This window comes from Achroia grisella, unplaced genomic scaffold (genome assembly GCF_030625045.1).
Source record: "Achroia grisella isolate CSIRO2021 unplaced genomic scaffold, CSIRO_AGI_Agris_v1 utg257, whole genome shotgun sequence".
In the NCBI taxonomy this organism is placed as follows: Eukaryota; Metazoa; Arthropoda; class Insecta; order Lepidoptera; family Pyralidae; genus Achroia; species Achroia grisella.
Window position 1 is genome coordinate 548321 of NW_026712747.1, and position 17425 is coordinate 565745.

Here is a 17425-nt window from a genome sequence, read left to right on the forward strand (position 1 = left end):
AAAACGGTTATTTCAATGTTACATACAGACACTCCAATTTTATTTATATGTATAGATGTTAGTTTGACCAGTGCATGCAGTGTTACTTGAAAACATTTTTAATGGTACAAAGTGGATTAAGAACCTCGGTAGTCCAGTTTACACCGTTTTACTTCCGTTTACCCTGAGTTTTTTAATTTTTTTATTGGGTTATTTTTTTTATAGATAATAACGATATAATACACCCGCCTGCTCTAACGATTTACGCTGGCGGGGCACCAGTGAAGGATGATAGGATGAGCATGAAGTTAGGCCAGTTAGCCCTAACCACGATGGTTTCCAGGGGGGACCGCGTGGAGGTCGACCTAACATGATAAATTATTAGCATTGGGGCTACTGTTCCCATTACTAATAATCCCCCTGTTTGGGCTATCTTTGTTTATGGATGATAATAGAACAGTGCACTCGCCTGTGCTATCGGTTTATGCTGGTGGGGCACCAGTGGAGGATGACAAGATGAACATGAGGTCAGATCAGTTAGCCCAACGTGTAGTTTTTTTTAGTGGATGATAATGGAATGATGCACCCGCCTGCGCTAAGGGTTTACGCTGGCGGGGCACCAGTGGAGGATGATAAGATGAACATGAGGTCAGGCCAGTTAGTCCATCCAGTGGTAGTCCATTTAATATACTCTTTTTTTTGTAATTTATATTGTCTTATAAAATGTCTATGCGTGTATATCTGTTGATGTAAATAAATTTCTTCTTATATATGTATATAAATATTTAATACTAAAAACAAACCTATATATTGTACTAGCGGCGCGTCCCGTCTTCGCACGGGTGGATATTTTTACATTCTTATGTGACACGAGAATTTTATATATAAGATATACCCTGATTTGAATATTCAACCCCGTCATTTGATGGGAGGCATTTGTAAAAATAATATTTAACAGAATCACAATTACTTAGGCCAAGATCATACTGTATTTGCCGCAAAGATGATTAGTGCCGACAACGTAAGGACCTGTCTCGTTTGGGGGTAAGTAATTTTCATCTTATAATTCAATTCCGCGGCGGAGTTGCGCCGCATTAGGGTTGACAAACATAAATTATTAATTTTTTAAGATATTAGAAGTCACTGTAATAACAGTTATACTGTGCAGGCAGGTGCAGATAGCACTCCAAAGAGTAGGAAGGACTTATGAAGCGGGTGAAGACCAACTCCCGCCTGACGGTTACGACTTTAGTAGATAGCACTCCAAACCAAAGGAAGGAGTTATGGAGCGGCTGAAGACCAACTCCCGCCTGACGGTTACGACTTTAGTAGATAGCACTCCAAACCAAAGGAAGGAGTTATGGAGTGGCTGAAGGCCAACTCCCGCCTAACGGTTACGACTTTAGTAGATAGCACTCCAAACAAAAGGAAGGAGTTATGGAGTGGCTGAAGGCCAACTCCCGCCTAACGGTTACGACTTTAGTAGATAGCACTCCAAACAAAAGAAAGGAGTTATGGAGTGGCTGAAGACCAACTCCCGTCTGACGGTTACGACTTTAGTAGATAGCACTCCAAACCAAAGGAAGGAGTTATGGAGTGGCTGAAGGCCAACTCCCGTCTGACAGTTACGACTTTAGTAGATAGCACTCCAAACAAAAGGAAGGAGTTATGGAGTGGCTGAAGGCCAACTCCCGCCTAACGGTTACGACTTTAGTAGATAGCACTCCAAACAAAAGGAAGGAGTTATGGAGTGGCTGAAGGCCAACTCCCGCCTAACGGTTACGACTTTAGTAGATAGCACTCCAAACAAAAGGAAGGAGTTATGGAGTGGCTGAAGGCCAACTCCCGCCTAACGGTTACGACTTTAGTAGATAGCACTCCAAACAAAAGGAAGGAGTTATGGAGTGGCTGAAGGCCAACTCCCGCCTAACGGTTACGACTTTAGTAGATAGCACTCCAAACAAAAGGAAGGAGTTATGGAGTGGCTGAAGGCCAACTCCCGCCTAACGGTTACGACTTTAGTAGATAGCACTCCAAACAAAAGGAAGGAGTTATGGAGCGGCTGAAGGCCAACTCCCGCCTAACACTTATGATTTTAGTAGATAGCACTCCAAACCAAAGGAAGGAGTTATGGAGCGGCGGATGGCCAACTCCCGCCTGACGGTTACTTTAGTAGATAGCACTCCAAACCAAAGGAAGGAGTTATGGAGCGGCTGAAGATAACTCCCGTCTGACAGTTACGACTTTAGTAGATAGCACTCCAAACCAAAGGAAGGAGTTATGGAGCGGCGGAAGGCCAACTCCCGCCTGACGGTTACGACTTTAGTATGAGGACACCGCCAGGGGTTCGAACCTCGGCTTAGGCCGTTCCCCGTTAAAATTGGACGGGGGATCGATTCTGATCTCGCCACCGATTACGATTAGCGCGCTCACTTTTATATTTGAATTCGCTTCTGTAGTATATTCTGCTCAATTAAATAAACTTTTACAATCCATACAGAATCATTACACAGTACAAAACAAAGTCGTTGTCGCTGTCTGTTCTAATGTATCTTTAAAACTACGCAACTGATTTTGAAGCCGTTTTTTTTATAAATAAGTGTTTCAAGAGGAAGGTTTATGTGTATATATATACATAATACATGTATACCCGTGCGAAGACAGGGCGAGTAGCTAATTTCTACACATACCATGATCCTGGTATCAACAGTTGGCAGCCCTACGTCTCAGCAAACTTAGGTTACGTAAAGCCCGGATAATTATTCACTATATAATTAATGTTTAAATAGTATGAGCTTATTAATTCAGTACAGCCAAGTCAAACACGCAACTGTCGATAAATTGTAATATTTATTTATATATAAATGCACATGCATGTACAATAAATTCACAATATATGCATGGACTTATTGTGTTTTTATATTTGAGCCTAAATTAATTAGTGCTGGTTGGTAGTTTGTATTCACACGTTGCGACTTGTAAAATGTGAACTTACAAGGGTTGTTTAAAAGAGCAACACACAAGTTTCTTGCTTATTCTTCTTGTGATGAGACAGCTTTCCGAATAAGCGGTAGATTTAAAAAAATGTTGACTATTCAAAAGTGCTTAAATTAAGTTTATTTGAATAAATGATTTTCTATTCTATTCTATTCTAATCTGTTTAAAGAGTATTACGATTCAATTCAATATTGAGACTTTATGATAATAAAACGGTATGATAATAATAATCTGAGAACAATTCACACAGCGCCATCTAGACCCAAGCTAAGCTAGCGCTTGTGTTATACATTGTGGAATCATCTTCCAGCAATAGTATTTCCGATACGGTATTGAAACCTTCAAGAAAGGAGCTTATTCCTTTTAAAAGGCCGACAAGGTACTTGCTATTCCCCTGGTATTGCGGGTGCTTATGGGCGGCGGTAATCACTTACCATCAGGTGAGCCGCATGCTCGTTTGTCCCGTGTTATAAAAGAATAAAACAATCATACTTCTGAATGTAAATGTTTGCACCGTGCGAGATTCGAATCCGCGACTATCAGAAGTAAAGCGATGTGCTAAATCTCTAGACCACCAAGGCGGACCGTATGTCAATTGTGTGCTGTCATACCGCTTTATTCTACTTGAACCTAAGCAGGCTTCTTAGTGTAAGAGATAGTTCGAATAGAAGGAGAAGAAGAAGGACCTACATAGATGATATAGAAGTCTGTTGTAGTAAAAAGTCTGCAAATTCTTGAAGCGTAAATTACAAATTTCACTTTATTTATTATTAAGTAGACACCGAGTCGCGGTTCGCTTACACGTCGGGTTAAAGAAGTTCTTAATTAATCAATAATTAATAACTGTAGAGAAAAGTTACAAGCCTATAATCATAAATAATACATTAAAAGGCATTTTAATATTTAAATGATTGCTACAAAATTAGCTGAAGATAAAATAAGTAATGAAGAGGTACTACCCGGTGTGAAAGAATAAATACAAACATTGAATACTATAGAAAATAGACTTGAGACAATATTAAAACTTTATGATAATAAAACGGTATGATAATAATAATAATCCCAGGACAATTCACACAGCGCCATCTAGACCCAAGTTAAGCTAGCTAAAGCTTGTATTATGGATACTAGACAACTGATACAAATACACAGATATTTTTTTTCGTAAATTTATACATATTATACATAGAAAACACCCAGACCGATAGAAGCAATCATACTCATGAATACAAATGTTTGTGCGTACGAGGAATCGAACCCGCGACCATCGGACGTAAAACGGTGTGCTAAACCACTAGACCACCGAGGTCGTCATGATGAATTTATGAATAATATTATTGAGGAAGAAAGAGAAGGAAGAAGGGGCAAAGGCAAGGCTCCATGAATCAAATTAAAAACAAACTTGGAGTCGTGTAGTGTCAACATTTTAAGAGCATGATACAAGATAGTGGAAAGTGGCACCATGAAAATGAGTTCATAGAATCTTTTTCAGGAAGATTTCTGAATATACATATTAACTAGCTTTTGCCCGCGACTTCGCTCGCGTTAATTTATCCCCTTAGGGGTGGAATCAAAATCCTTTCTTAGGAGATGCCTCTGTCATAGTAGTTTTATGCATGCAAAGTCTCAGCCCGATTGGTTTAAAATTGACAGTTTCATATAAACTTTCATCCCCTATTTTATCCCCTTAGGGGTAGAATTAACCAAAATCCTTTCTTAGCGTCCATCCAGCGTCACAACATCTACCTGCATGCAAAAATTTCAGCCCGATCCGCCAGTGGTTTGGGCTGTACGTTGATAGATCATTATGTCAGTCAGTCACCTTTGAGTTATATATATTTAGATACGTATAATTAACAAAAATCATGGTATCTCACCATGTTTTATTTATTTTTATCGAGTTTCCGGTATTATACATAGTTGTTTAAAAAAAATAGTGCCATCTTTTGTTCAGCACATTTATGTAAAATTTTCTTTTTATTATTATACCGAGCAAAATATGAATTTCAAATGTTACGTTCACCATAACAAGGCAGTTGACTTCAATCACTCCTTCTTGGATGACAGTTTTTGTTTGATGGTATGTGTGTTTGAGCTCTTAAATGGTTTAGTTTTCCCGAAATATTTTTGATGCGAGGGGCCTATACAGTATGGTGGTAAGTAAAGAAAAGAGAGAAATTTCTAGAAACACGCTAAATGTCTTAGTGCCGAAATATCTTTGTTCGTTATCGGGCCTGCACTGTGTAGTGTGTGCAAAGAAATGATCAGAAATTTTAGAAACTTCTAGAAACACGCTACATGTCTTAGGGCCGAAATATCTTTGTTCGTTATCGGGCCTGCACCGTGTAGTGTGTGCAAAGAAATGATCAGAAATTCTAGAAACTTCTAGAAACACGCTACATGTCTTAGGGCCGAAATATCTTTGTTCGTTATCGGGCCTGCACCGTGTAGTGTGTGCAAAGAAATGATCAGAAATTCTAGAAACTTCTAGAAACACGCTACATGTCTTAGGGCCGAAATATCTTTGTTCGTTATCGGGCCTGCACCGTGTAGTGTGTGCAAAGAAAAGAACAGAAACTGTAGAAACTTCTAGAAATACGCTAAATGTCTTAGTGCTGAAATATCTTTGTTCGTTATCAGGCCTGCACCGTGTAGTGTGTGCAAAGAAAAGAACAGAAACTGTAGAAACTTCTAGAAACACGCTAAATGTCTTAGTGCCGAAATATCTTTGGTTATCTGGCCTGCACAGTGTAGTGTGTGCAAAGAAGAGAACAGAAACTGTAGAAACTTCTAGAAACACGCTAAATGTCTTAGTGCCGAAATATCTTTGGTTATCTGGCCTGCACAGTGTAGTGTGTGCAAAGAAAAGAACAGAAACTATAGAAACTTCTAGAAACACGCTAAATGTCTTATTGCCGAAATATCTTTGTTCGTTATCAGGCCTGCACCGTGTAGGGTGTGCAAAGAAAAGATCAGAAAATCTAGAAACTTGTAGAAACACGCTAAATGTCTTAGTGCATAAATATCTTTGTTGATTATCTGTCCTGCACAGTGTAGTGTGTGCAAAGAAAAGAACAGAAATTCTAGAAACTTCTAGAAACACGCTAAATGTATTAGTGCCTAAATATCTAAAGAGAGAGTCTCTAGAAATTTCTAGAAACACGTTAAATGTCTTAGTGCATAAATATCTTTATTGATTATCTGGCCTGCACACTGTAGTGTGTGCAAAGAAAAGAACAGAAACTCTAGAAACTTCTAGACATACGCTAAATGTCTTAGTCTCGAAATATCTTTGGTTATCTGGCCTCCACAGTGTAGTGTGTAGACAAAAGACAAACTCTAGAAATTTCTAGAAACACGCACGATAGTGGACCGCTACTTATTCAGATCTACAATCTTTGAACTAAGGACCTACATGAGGAATATTGCAGTAAGTTTCAGGGGATCCAGCTGAATGTTTCGTATCTCTTAGTTTTGTTAATTAATGGAACAATATCACAGAAAATCTAGCTTACTTCTGCATCGTACATTATAATTGTTGCACAGTGCACAGGTTATTACTGCACTGGGACTGTGGCGGGAAACTGGTTTTGAAAACAATTACTATCATTACATAGTATAAAACAAAGTCGCTGTCGCTGTCTCTACGTCCCCATGTATGCTTAAATCTTTAAAACTACGCAATGGATATTGAAGCTGTTTTTTTTATAGATAGAGTGATTCAAGAGGAAGGTTTATATATATAATACATGTGCGAAGCCGAGCCGAGTAGTTAGTAATGCATATATTACGTATGGGTAATAGTACGGTATATAAAATTTATAATATTAATTTAGAACTTATAATATTATATTAATTAGTATTTTAGTAGTATTATTGACGGCCTCGGTGATCCAGTGGTATAGCACACCACTTTACGTCCGATGGTCGCTGGTTCGATTCCTCGAACGGTGCACATTTTTATTCATGATTATGATTGTTTGTATCGGTCTAGGTGTTTTGTACTTATATTATGTATGTATTTACAAAAATAAATATCTAGAATCTACGACCATCGAAAGTTAAGCGGAGTGCTAAACCGCTAGACAAACAAGATAATTATTATCAGTAACTGATTAGTACAATCAAACATATTGGAGAATTGAACCCCGTACCATCAAAGACTAGGCAGTGTACATACAGCTGTATCAGCGTCGTCGTCTTACAATGAAATGTACAATTTAAATACAAAACAAAAAATTAATGTCGGTCTATTTATTTAAAAAGATTTGTAAAGACAAAGTACTTAATTAAGAAAGTCCTGACTCGCTATTGTGGCGCCATCTCGAGGGCGTTTTATAAAAAAAATACTATAAAAAAAGAAAAAAATACTCAACATCTCGCCTTGACATCATAATGAAGAGTCGACCATTGGATTTTTCATTTAGATTATTTTAATTTGAAGTTTCTCTTCCCAACTTTACTTGCGGCTGACTATTCGCAATAGTCGCGGGTTCGATTTCGGTATAATACATTTCTATTCATTGTGTAGTAAATAATGTATAATTAATAGTATAGAAATAGAAATAGAAATAATCTTTATTCAAATAAACTCATTACAAGCACTTTTGAATAGTCATATTTTGATTCTACCACTCATTCGGAATGCAGATTCATCAGAAGAAGAATGAGCAAGAAACTTGTGTGTTGCTCTTTTTAATAGATGTTTTGATAGATACATCATCATTACATAGTATAAAATAAAGTCGCTGTCGCTGTCTGTCTGTCCCTATGTATGTTTAAATCTTTAAAACTACAGACTACAACTAAACTACTTTTTTAATAGATAGAGTAATTCAAGAGGAAGGTTTATATGTATAGTACATGTACACCCGTGCGAAGCCGGGGTGGGTAGTTAGTTATGAATAATATAAAGTAGGGAAGTTTGTTACGCTTTCACGCTAAACTACTGATATCCGATCATCATGAAATTTTGTACACATGTTTTTGGATGTATTAGAATGAACATCGGGTTAGGTACTTTTTATTAAAAAAAATATTTTTTTATAAAAAACACAAAATAAAATATCAACATTCACTTCAGCGCTGTCTAGCAGCCAGTAATGAAGTTATGCGAGCGAAGCCACGGGTTAAAGCTAGTCTAAATATAAATAAGCACTAGAATCTAAGTATTAGATATTGCGGTGGCCAAGTTTAATTAGTACCGCCTTGTTCTCTTATTAGCCAAGTTCTTGGCCGTTGGACAAGTATCCTGTCACTGACGTACGAACATCATGCTTAATTCGATAACTTAGTTGTGAAGAGTTTCCTCGTTCTGACAGACTATTGATGAATAGATCAAATCATAAATTTTTATTTTCATGTCGCTCAGATTCGAACTTGCGACCTTTGTGGTCTGAATCGATTATAGCCACTACGTTACGATATTCCTTAATTATAAATTAATTTTGAGATAATCATAATTATCCCTTTCAACCGTTTATTTGCATTAGAAAGCCTTTTCAGGATCAAGATTACCTATGTATGAAATTTAATTTAAATTGGTTCACTTTTCAACCCCTTTCAACCATTTTCTCGAATTAAAAAGTAGTCTATATCCTACTACCGAGGATCTACCGACTATCTATGTACCGAATTTCATTTAAATCAGTTGAGTAGTTTTGGCGTGAAAACGAGACAAAGAATAAAGAATAAATATATGAATAATAGAATAGAATAGAAAATCATTTATTCAAATAAACTTAATTTAAGCACTTTTAAATAGTCAACATTTTTTTAAATCTACCGCTTATTCGGAAAGCTGTCTCATCACAAGAAGAATAAGCAAGAAACTTGTGTGTTGCTCTTTTAAACAATCCTTGTAAGTTCACATTTTACAAGTCGAAACGTGTGAATACAAACTACCAACCAGCACTAATTTATTTAGGCTTAAATATAAAAACACAATAAGATTAAATCAGTCGTAGTGATAAGAGCAGACCAGTCCCTACAAGCAGCACTCGTTCACGAGTATGACGGATGAGCTAGCCATCACTGCACTCGACCATATTTTAGGGAGCCCAATGACCCGGCCCACCACGCCGCCACAAATCTGGACATTTTAGTGAGCATGACTACTCAAAAGACTAGACCACGTCAAAGCTACTTACAATAGAATAGAATAGAATAGAATAGAATAGAATAGAATAGAAAATCATTTATTCAAATAAACTTAATTTAAGCACTTTTGAATAGTCATAACAATTTGTTTTTTATCTACCACTCGTTCGGAAAGCTGTCTCATCACAAGAAGAACGAGCAAGAAACTTGTGTGTTGCTCAATTGCCATCTGATAGGATATTCACATTTTACATAAGAATGCATACGGCAATCAATACAAAAACCGCTACGTTTTCATATTTCTAAAATTATTAAATCAAGAAAGCAATGAGATAAACAAATTATAACGTTGTATGCTAATAAACTAATTATTTACTTGATATGTTGTCATCTATGAATTTGTCTATCCCATAATAGGCTTAAAGACATACAGACAGAGTTGCTTTCGGATTTATTATGTCAGTAAGTATTATATTTTTGTGCTATGATAGTTTGCGACACAAATAGCCGTTTATTGATCATTATCATGATGATGTTACGCGAGGTACTCTCAGGAGGGTGGGGAGGGTGAAGGGGGAAGGGGACAAACCAAACGTTTGCAAAATAGCGGACTTTGAATCGCAAGTTAACTGATTAGTGTAGAAAAGACTTTAGTTTTAAAAATAACCTAAATCTTTTATGTGTGACAATGGAATGGTGCATCCACCTGCGCTAACTGTTTACACTGGCGAGGCACCAGTGGAGGATGATCAGATGATCATGAAGTCAGGTCAATTAGCCCATCGTGACAAGAATTTATCACGATAGTTTCCAGAGGAACTGCGGATAGGTCAAATTGATATGGTACATTGCTAGCAATAAGATCATCAGTCCACATTCCCTTTATCTTAATCTATTCGTTGAGTGATACTTCAATAAACTTGTAATAGAAATAATCTTTATTAAAATAAACTCATTACAAGCGCTTTTGAATAGTCATATTTTGATTCTACCACTCATTAGGAATGCAGATTAATCACAAGAAGAATGAGTACGAAACTTGTGTGTTGCTGTTTTGAATAGATGTTTTTTATATAAATAATTACAGTATAACAAGTAAGAAGCATGCGATAATCAATCATATCATAGAAATCGCTACGCACTCATTATTAGTGTGATTAGATAATATTGTCAGTGCTATGGATTTTAAGTTTTTCTATAAAAACATTATTATCGTTAACGAATTCTTTAATTTTATAGTAAAGTTTTTTGCAGAGGAAGTGTTTTATTTGACATTTAAATCTTTTTTCTGGCAGATTTATAACAGACTCTGGTATTTTATTGTAAAACCTTACGCAATTGCCATAAAACGAATTACTAACTTTAGTTAAACGACATTTAGGTAAAATCAGTTTGTTATTGTTACGTAAGTTATTTTTGGTGCAATCACTAACTCTTTTGAAACTGTCTATATTCTTCCTGGCATACATGATATTTTTTAAATGTATTGAGAAGTAACGGTGAGGATATTTGATTCCTTAAAATGAATTATATTCTCACCGTGACTGACTCAATATGAAAGAAAATATAAATGATTAATATAAGCGTCCATTCAACCACTCGAAACTTGTTATATAGGAAAACTTTGACAATCACTGCCACATCATAATGAAAGAATATAACGTACAAGTACTTCATATTATTTATTGGATCATAACTACATATACAATACTGACATATATCTTATATATAAAATTCTCGTGTCACAGTTTTCGTTCCCATACTCCTCCGAAACGGCTTGACCGATTCTCATGAAATTTTGTGAGCGTATTGAATAGGTCTGGGAATCGGCCAACATCTATTTTTTATCCCCTTAAATGTTAGAGGTAGTCCAACCCTAATTTTTTTTTATATTTAGCAAATTTATCATACAATAAATCAGTCATAGTTATTAAAGCAGGCCAGTCCTTACAAGCAGCACCCGTTCACGAGTACAAAATACAATGTGATAGAAACTTGCATATTGTTCTTCTAAATAAATATATATTAACAAGGATTAGGCGGGGAAAAATGTTGGGGCACTTGATACGACACGACGAACTAATTAACAACATTATTGAAGGAAAAATATATCTAATATATCATCATATATATCAAGCAAGTAAAAGAAAAAGTGGGAGTCGTATCGTATCAACAGCTAAAAGGACTGATAGAAGATCGTGGAAGGTGGCGGGAGCTCCACCGATAAGAGTACAGCTTACAATTATGAAGGAAGGATTAGGCATGCGACAATCCACATAGAAACCGCTACGGAGTCTTGTCCTGCAATTTCACTGTCTAATCACACCTGTTTGGCGGCTGTAATAGATGATTCTGAGGTACCAACACAGGTGAGTTTTTACAGACTACAACTGGTAAACAGATAACTTACTGATAATAAGAATAAATAATTTAAAAGTAGTTATAGTGAGGTTTATTATCATTCCAACCTAATATACGGTTCTAATAAGTCTGGTTGATAGAACCAACAAATCTGTCTGGCAATTTAAGAAACTCAGTTTAATAATTCTATCAATAATATATATAAAGTTCAGCTTTATTAAAATGACGTAAGTTTATTTCTAAAATAGTATAGTTTAGGGGGGTCCGGCGGGGGGTTGGAACCACACTACATAAGTGTCTGGCAACGAGCAGCGCAAGTTATAATAATGCTACGAACAAACAATATATGAAAAAATAGAGTTTCTTAAAATAACGAATTTGATATGAAATTGTATACACCGTTGTTATCTAATATACGGTTTCAATAAGTCTGGTAGGATGAAGAACCAAGAAAACTGTCTGGCAATTTAGGAAACTCAGTTTAATAGTTCTCTCAATAATATATATAAAGATCTGCTTTATTAAAATGACGTAAGTTTATTTCTAAAATAGTATAGTTTAGGGGGGTCCGGCGGGGGGTTGGAACCACACTAAGTGTCTGGCAATAGCAGTGCAAGTTATAATAATGCTACGAACAATATATGAAAAAATTGATTTCTTAAAATAACGAATTTGATATGAATTTTTTTACACCTTTGTTACCTGCCAAAGGAACCACGATCCAGGTTTCATGTTTGGGGATCGTTCTTACCTGTGTTGGGGACACACATACAAGAACTTTCACGTTTACTAATATGACGTAAGTCTGGCCGTCGTGGGCTCTTCCTCTAATAGTTTGTACCGTCAAATCAAACCCGAGATCATCAGAATTAATGCGGGATACTAAACCGCTGCTAAAGAGACATACAGCCGAAGATCACTTCAAAAAAGTTTGCTAACTTTTTGTTCAGTTAATCTTAAATTCACATGAAAATATGAACAAAAACCCTTCAAACTGAAAATTATTGTACACTTTTAATCAGATCTCCGACGCCGCTCATTCCAGACCTCATCTTACCTCAATCTGATGTAATCCCCTTTGAGAAATTTTAAGAAACGCTTCGAACGTAGAAATGCACTTAAACCTTTCACGCTAAGAGTGATTTTTAAAAAGCATATTCTCGAACATCGGCGGTCGGATCATTTGTGGTACAAATGAAAGCCTAAAAGCAAATTTAAAATAAACAATTCGTCTTCCGATTCTTCTAATCTAAAATATTATTAAATGATGAATATAGAATGAAGATAATTACTAAAAAACTCGCGTCCTATAGAGAAAACTACTGATGTTTCCAGCAATGGTATTTCTGAACCGATACGATATTGAAACCTTCAAGAAAAGAGCTTATTCCTTCTTAAAAGGCCGGCAACGCACTTGCAATTTCCCAGGCATTGCTGGTCCTCATGGGTGGCGGTAATCACTTACCGTCAAATGAGGCGCAAGTTCGTTTGTAGCTTATGCTATAAAAAAATGTTTCTTGGATGAATGAAAAATGGTACACCCATCTGCGCTAAAGGTATACGCTGGCGGGGCACCAGTGGAGGATTATATGATGAGTATAAACTCATCGCAGTTAGTTGTTGAGCTACAGCTCAAAATATATGATACCCCTTGTAAGTCTATTATCATATATCCTATGTGGTTGTAGCCCACTCATGCATAAACGAAATATCTTCTTTGGAAAGTTTACACTCTTTCCCGAGGAGATAAAAACCATCGCTCCTAAGAATATCCTTCAATTCTTGTCCCTGACGGTCTAGGTAGCGAACTCTGAAAAAGGGTGAGCACAATAGATCTATGTAGATCGCAGTGCTACAGGTGCTACAAACACCTTACAATAACCCAAACAACCCAATAAAAAAAAGTCTTATAAAAAGCATATTGTTTTGCGCACTACAAAATAACAGAAAACGATTATTAAAAAAAATTATTAATACAACTGAAATAATCATATATCGTATAAATAAAAAAAAATCCTTGCCTCCTTACTGATATTATATATGCGAAAGTAGCTGTCTGTCGAGTGAAAACTCAACCAACAATTTTAAATGAAATTTGGTACACAGATAGTCTAGATCCAGAGAAAGGAGATAGCTTTTTTTAATATACATAGATAAAGGAAAACGGGTTGTAAGGGGTTGAAAGAAGAGATGAATGGTTGTAATGAAGTATAGTCATTTTTAAAGCTTCTGAAACAATTTTTAATCTTTTGATTAAATATAACTAAATATGACATTATAAGTTTGTAAAAATATTTACAATAGAAGATGAAAGTTTTTATGGAAAATCGTCATTTTTGAAGCTAGAACGATAAAACATTTTTCATTGATTTTTTTAGGTTACATTAATAATAATAATAATAATCTCACGACGAGATTAGATTATTAAATATTTTTTGTCACTATTCTTCGCGAACGTAGTCGCGGGTACAGCTACTTACTAATAAACTCGTACCTACCTCATAAGTGCACGTACAGTAAATTTCATTATTAAACTGCATATGAAGATTTATATAAAAATTATTTCACAACGCTACATTTCATACCTTGTGTGGTATTTAAGATTTCCTCAACTACCGTGATTAGCTACCTTAAACTCCACCGCAAGTAACTGTTATTATTTAACAAGGAAACTTACTTAAGCCCCAGTAATGACGGCTTAATACCTACTGAACGAAGTACGCTACAGATTTTGAACTATGTCTTGGGATCATCTCGGTTTTGAAATGTTAAGATAGTAGAGCAAATTTATTTCTGTAACATGGGTACATTCATTCATAATTTAAGTGCGGTGGAGCTCTTGCCACTTCTTAGGATCTTCCACCATCCTCTTTAAATGTTAATATGACACGACTCCAATTTTGTCTTTAATTTGTTTAATGTATATGTCCCTTAGTGTACCCTCCCCTCTTTCATTTAAGAGCGGTGCTCTTGTCGATGAAGCTCTTGCCACTTCTTACGATCTTCCATCATCTTCTTTAATGTTGATACGACACGACTCCAAATTTATCCTTAATTTGCTTGATGTATATGTCCCTTAGTGTACCCTCCCCCTCTTTCATTTCAGAGCGGTGCTCTTGTTGATGGAGCTCTTGCCACTTCTTACGATCTTCCATCATCTTCTTCAATGTTGATACGACACGACTTTAATTTAGTCTTTAATTTACTTGATGTAGCTGTGCTTTAGTGTACCCTCCCCCACTTTAATTTAAGAGCGGTGCTCTTATTGATGGAGCTCTTGCCACATCTTACGATCTTCCATCATCTTCTTTAATGTTGATACGACACGACTTCAATTTAGTCTTTAATTTACTTGATGTAGCTGTGCTTTAGTGTACCCTCCCCCACTTTAATTTAAGAGCGGTGCTCTTGTTGATGGAGCTCTTGCCACATCTTACGATCTTCCATCATCTTCTTTAATGTTGATACGACACGACTTCAATTTAGTCTTTAATTTGCTTGATGTAGCTGTGCTCTAGTGTACCCTAAGCGCGGTGCTCTTGTCAATGGAGCTCTTGCCACTTCTTACGATCTTCCATCATCTTCTTCAATGTTGATACGACATGCCTTCAATATGTATGCCGTAATTTTTCTCTCCCGCTCTTTTTTTCTATATCTTCCCTCTATAATATTTTTCATATATTCATCGTGCTGTATAAAGTGTCCCAACATTTTTCCTCGTTTATTTTCTATGGTATTCCATAACTGAATTTTATCTTTCACCTTAAGCTTCCTACCCTTCATTTCTTATTTTATCTTTCCTAATTCTTTTCATCCTTCTCCATCGCCACATTTCAAAAGATTCCAGTATATCCCTTTCCTTTTGTGTTAATTTTTGGTGAATTTGTCATAATGAGCTAACCAACCATATCTCATGCTTATCATATCATCCTCCAATGCTGCTCTGCTAGCATAAACAGTTAGCGCGGGCAATTGCTAAATTCCATTATCATCCATTAAAAATATTTGTAACTACACCATCTGCGATAACAGTCGTAAAGGTATAAAATTATTATTGTTCTACTTACGATTAATCACTCGTATTGGTTCTAGTAAATAAAAAATAGCGGCATATAACTAAGAGATGGAGAGTCTGTTTGAAAGATGATATAGTGAGAAAGGGAGTAAATAACGAGATGACTGCGAACAGGAATGAATGGAAGAGAAAAACATATTACGACCACAAATAAATGGGATAAGGAAGAAGCAGAAGCAGGACATGTAATGCGTATGAATGAGGATAATACTTTAAGGAAGGTATTACATATGAATGTAGATGGTTATAAGGGCAGAGGAAGGTTGAAAAAGAGAAGTACGGACTGTGTGAAAGATTATATGGTAAGAAAGGGAGTAAATGACGCGATGACTGCGAACAGGGATGAATGGAAGAGAAAAACATATTACGCCGACCCCAAATAAATGGGATAAGGATGAAGCAGATGATGAAGGAAGAAGCAGATGATAAGTAGCGTATATCTAAGGAAGTCAGTTTTTTGTTTGCCTGAACACAGTATTACATTTAAACTAGCTATTCGCCCCGGCTTCGCACGGGTGTACATGTATTATATATATAAACCTTACTTTGACCAGCTTTTCACGGAAAGTATATACGATACTTACAACAATATTTGAATAATTTTTGTCTGTCGGTTTTTTCTTGCTAATAGCTGAAACGGATGGACGGATTTTGATGGGAGTTTCACTCGCATATAGCTAATGTTATAAGGAATAAAAAAATTAAAAAATATATATTAGGTTGGTATATGATACCAACCTAATATATTTTTTTTATATCTCTTTTAGTTATTATACTTCAAGTTGTATAACACACATTATTACGTTCAAATGTATATAATAATTTATTAGATATTTTGAGGCATATGGAATTGAATCCGCTATTTACCACATAACTATTCTATTCATATTTTCGAATGAGATTGTGGTTGAGAGCTCACGTTCCGAAATAGAAATAAAATCTAATAATACAAATTGGGAAATAAATAGAAAATAGAATATTAATAAAGCTATTTATATATGCAGAGTCCATTTTTTTTATAAAAGAACTAGCACCCACCCCGGCTTCGCACGGTTGTACATGTATTATACATATAAACCTTCCTCTTGAATCACTATATGTATTTAAAAAAAACGCTTCAAAATCCGTTGCGTAGTTTTAAATATTTAAGCATGCATAAGGACGGACAGACAGCGACAGCGACTTTGTTTTATATTATGTAATGATGGTAAAGAAGCTTATAACAAATTTGATAGTAAACGATTACCGATAGACGTCAGAAACGTCAGGGTTGTCACCTGCGTGTTGCATACCCTTAAGTATTATTAGATTTTATTATATGAAACCTAATATTACAAATTGAGAAAATAATGGAAAATTTAATATAAATAAAGCTATTTCTCTATATGACGACTGTATTTTTTTTTTATAAAAGGAAAGTGGCAAACTAGTGCTTAATCCATCTAATGGTAAACGAGTAGCGTAGCTCCTGAATGTCAGGGGTATCACCTGCGTGTTGCCAACCCTTAAGCCGTATATACATTATTCTTTATTTAGTAAATATTAATTTATTTATAAATAAAATAATACTTATAAAATTAAATTAAATATTGTAATAATTCTCACTCTAATTGAATATCATAAAGCCGGCCTCTGTGGTCTAAGAGCCCACGCACATAGAGAGCGGTCAGGAGTTCCGAGTTCTGAGTTCTGAGTTCCGAGTTCCGCGTTCCGCGTTCCGCGTTCGGCGTTTATTAGAATGTACCGAGCCTAAAGTACGATTATTAATTCCAGTCAACAAAATGAGAAGTGCAACTGTCACTGATACAAAAAAGGGTGACACGCTACAATGTGTTCGGTAATCAATAGACTTAGACATTTATTAAGTAATTAATTGAATTAGTGCTAATTGGTGGTTTGTATTCACACATTTAA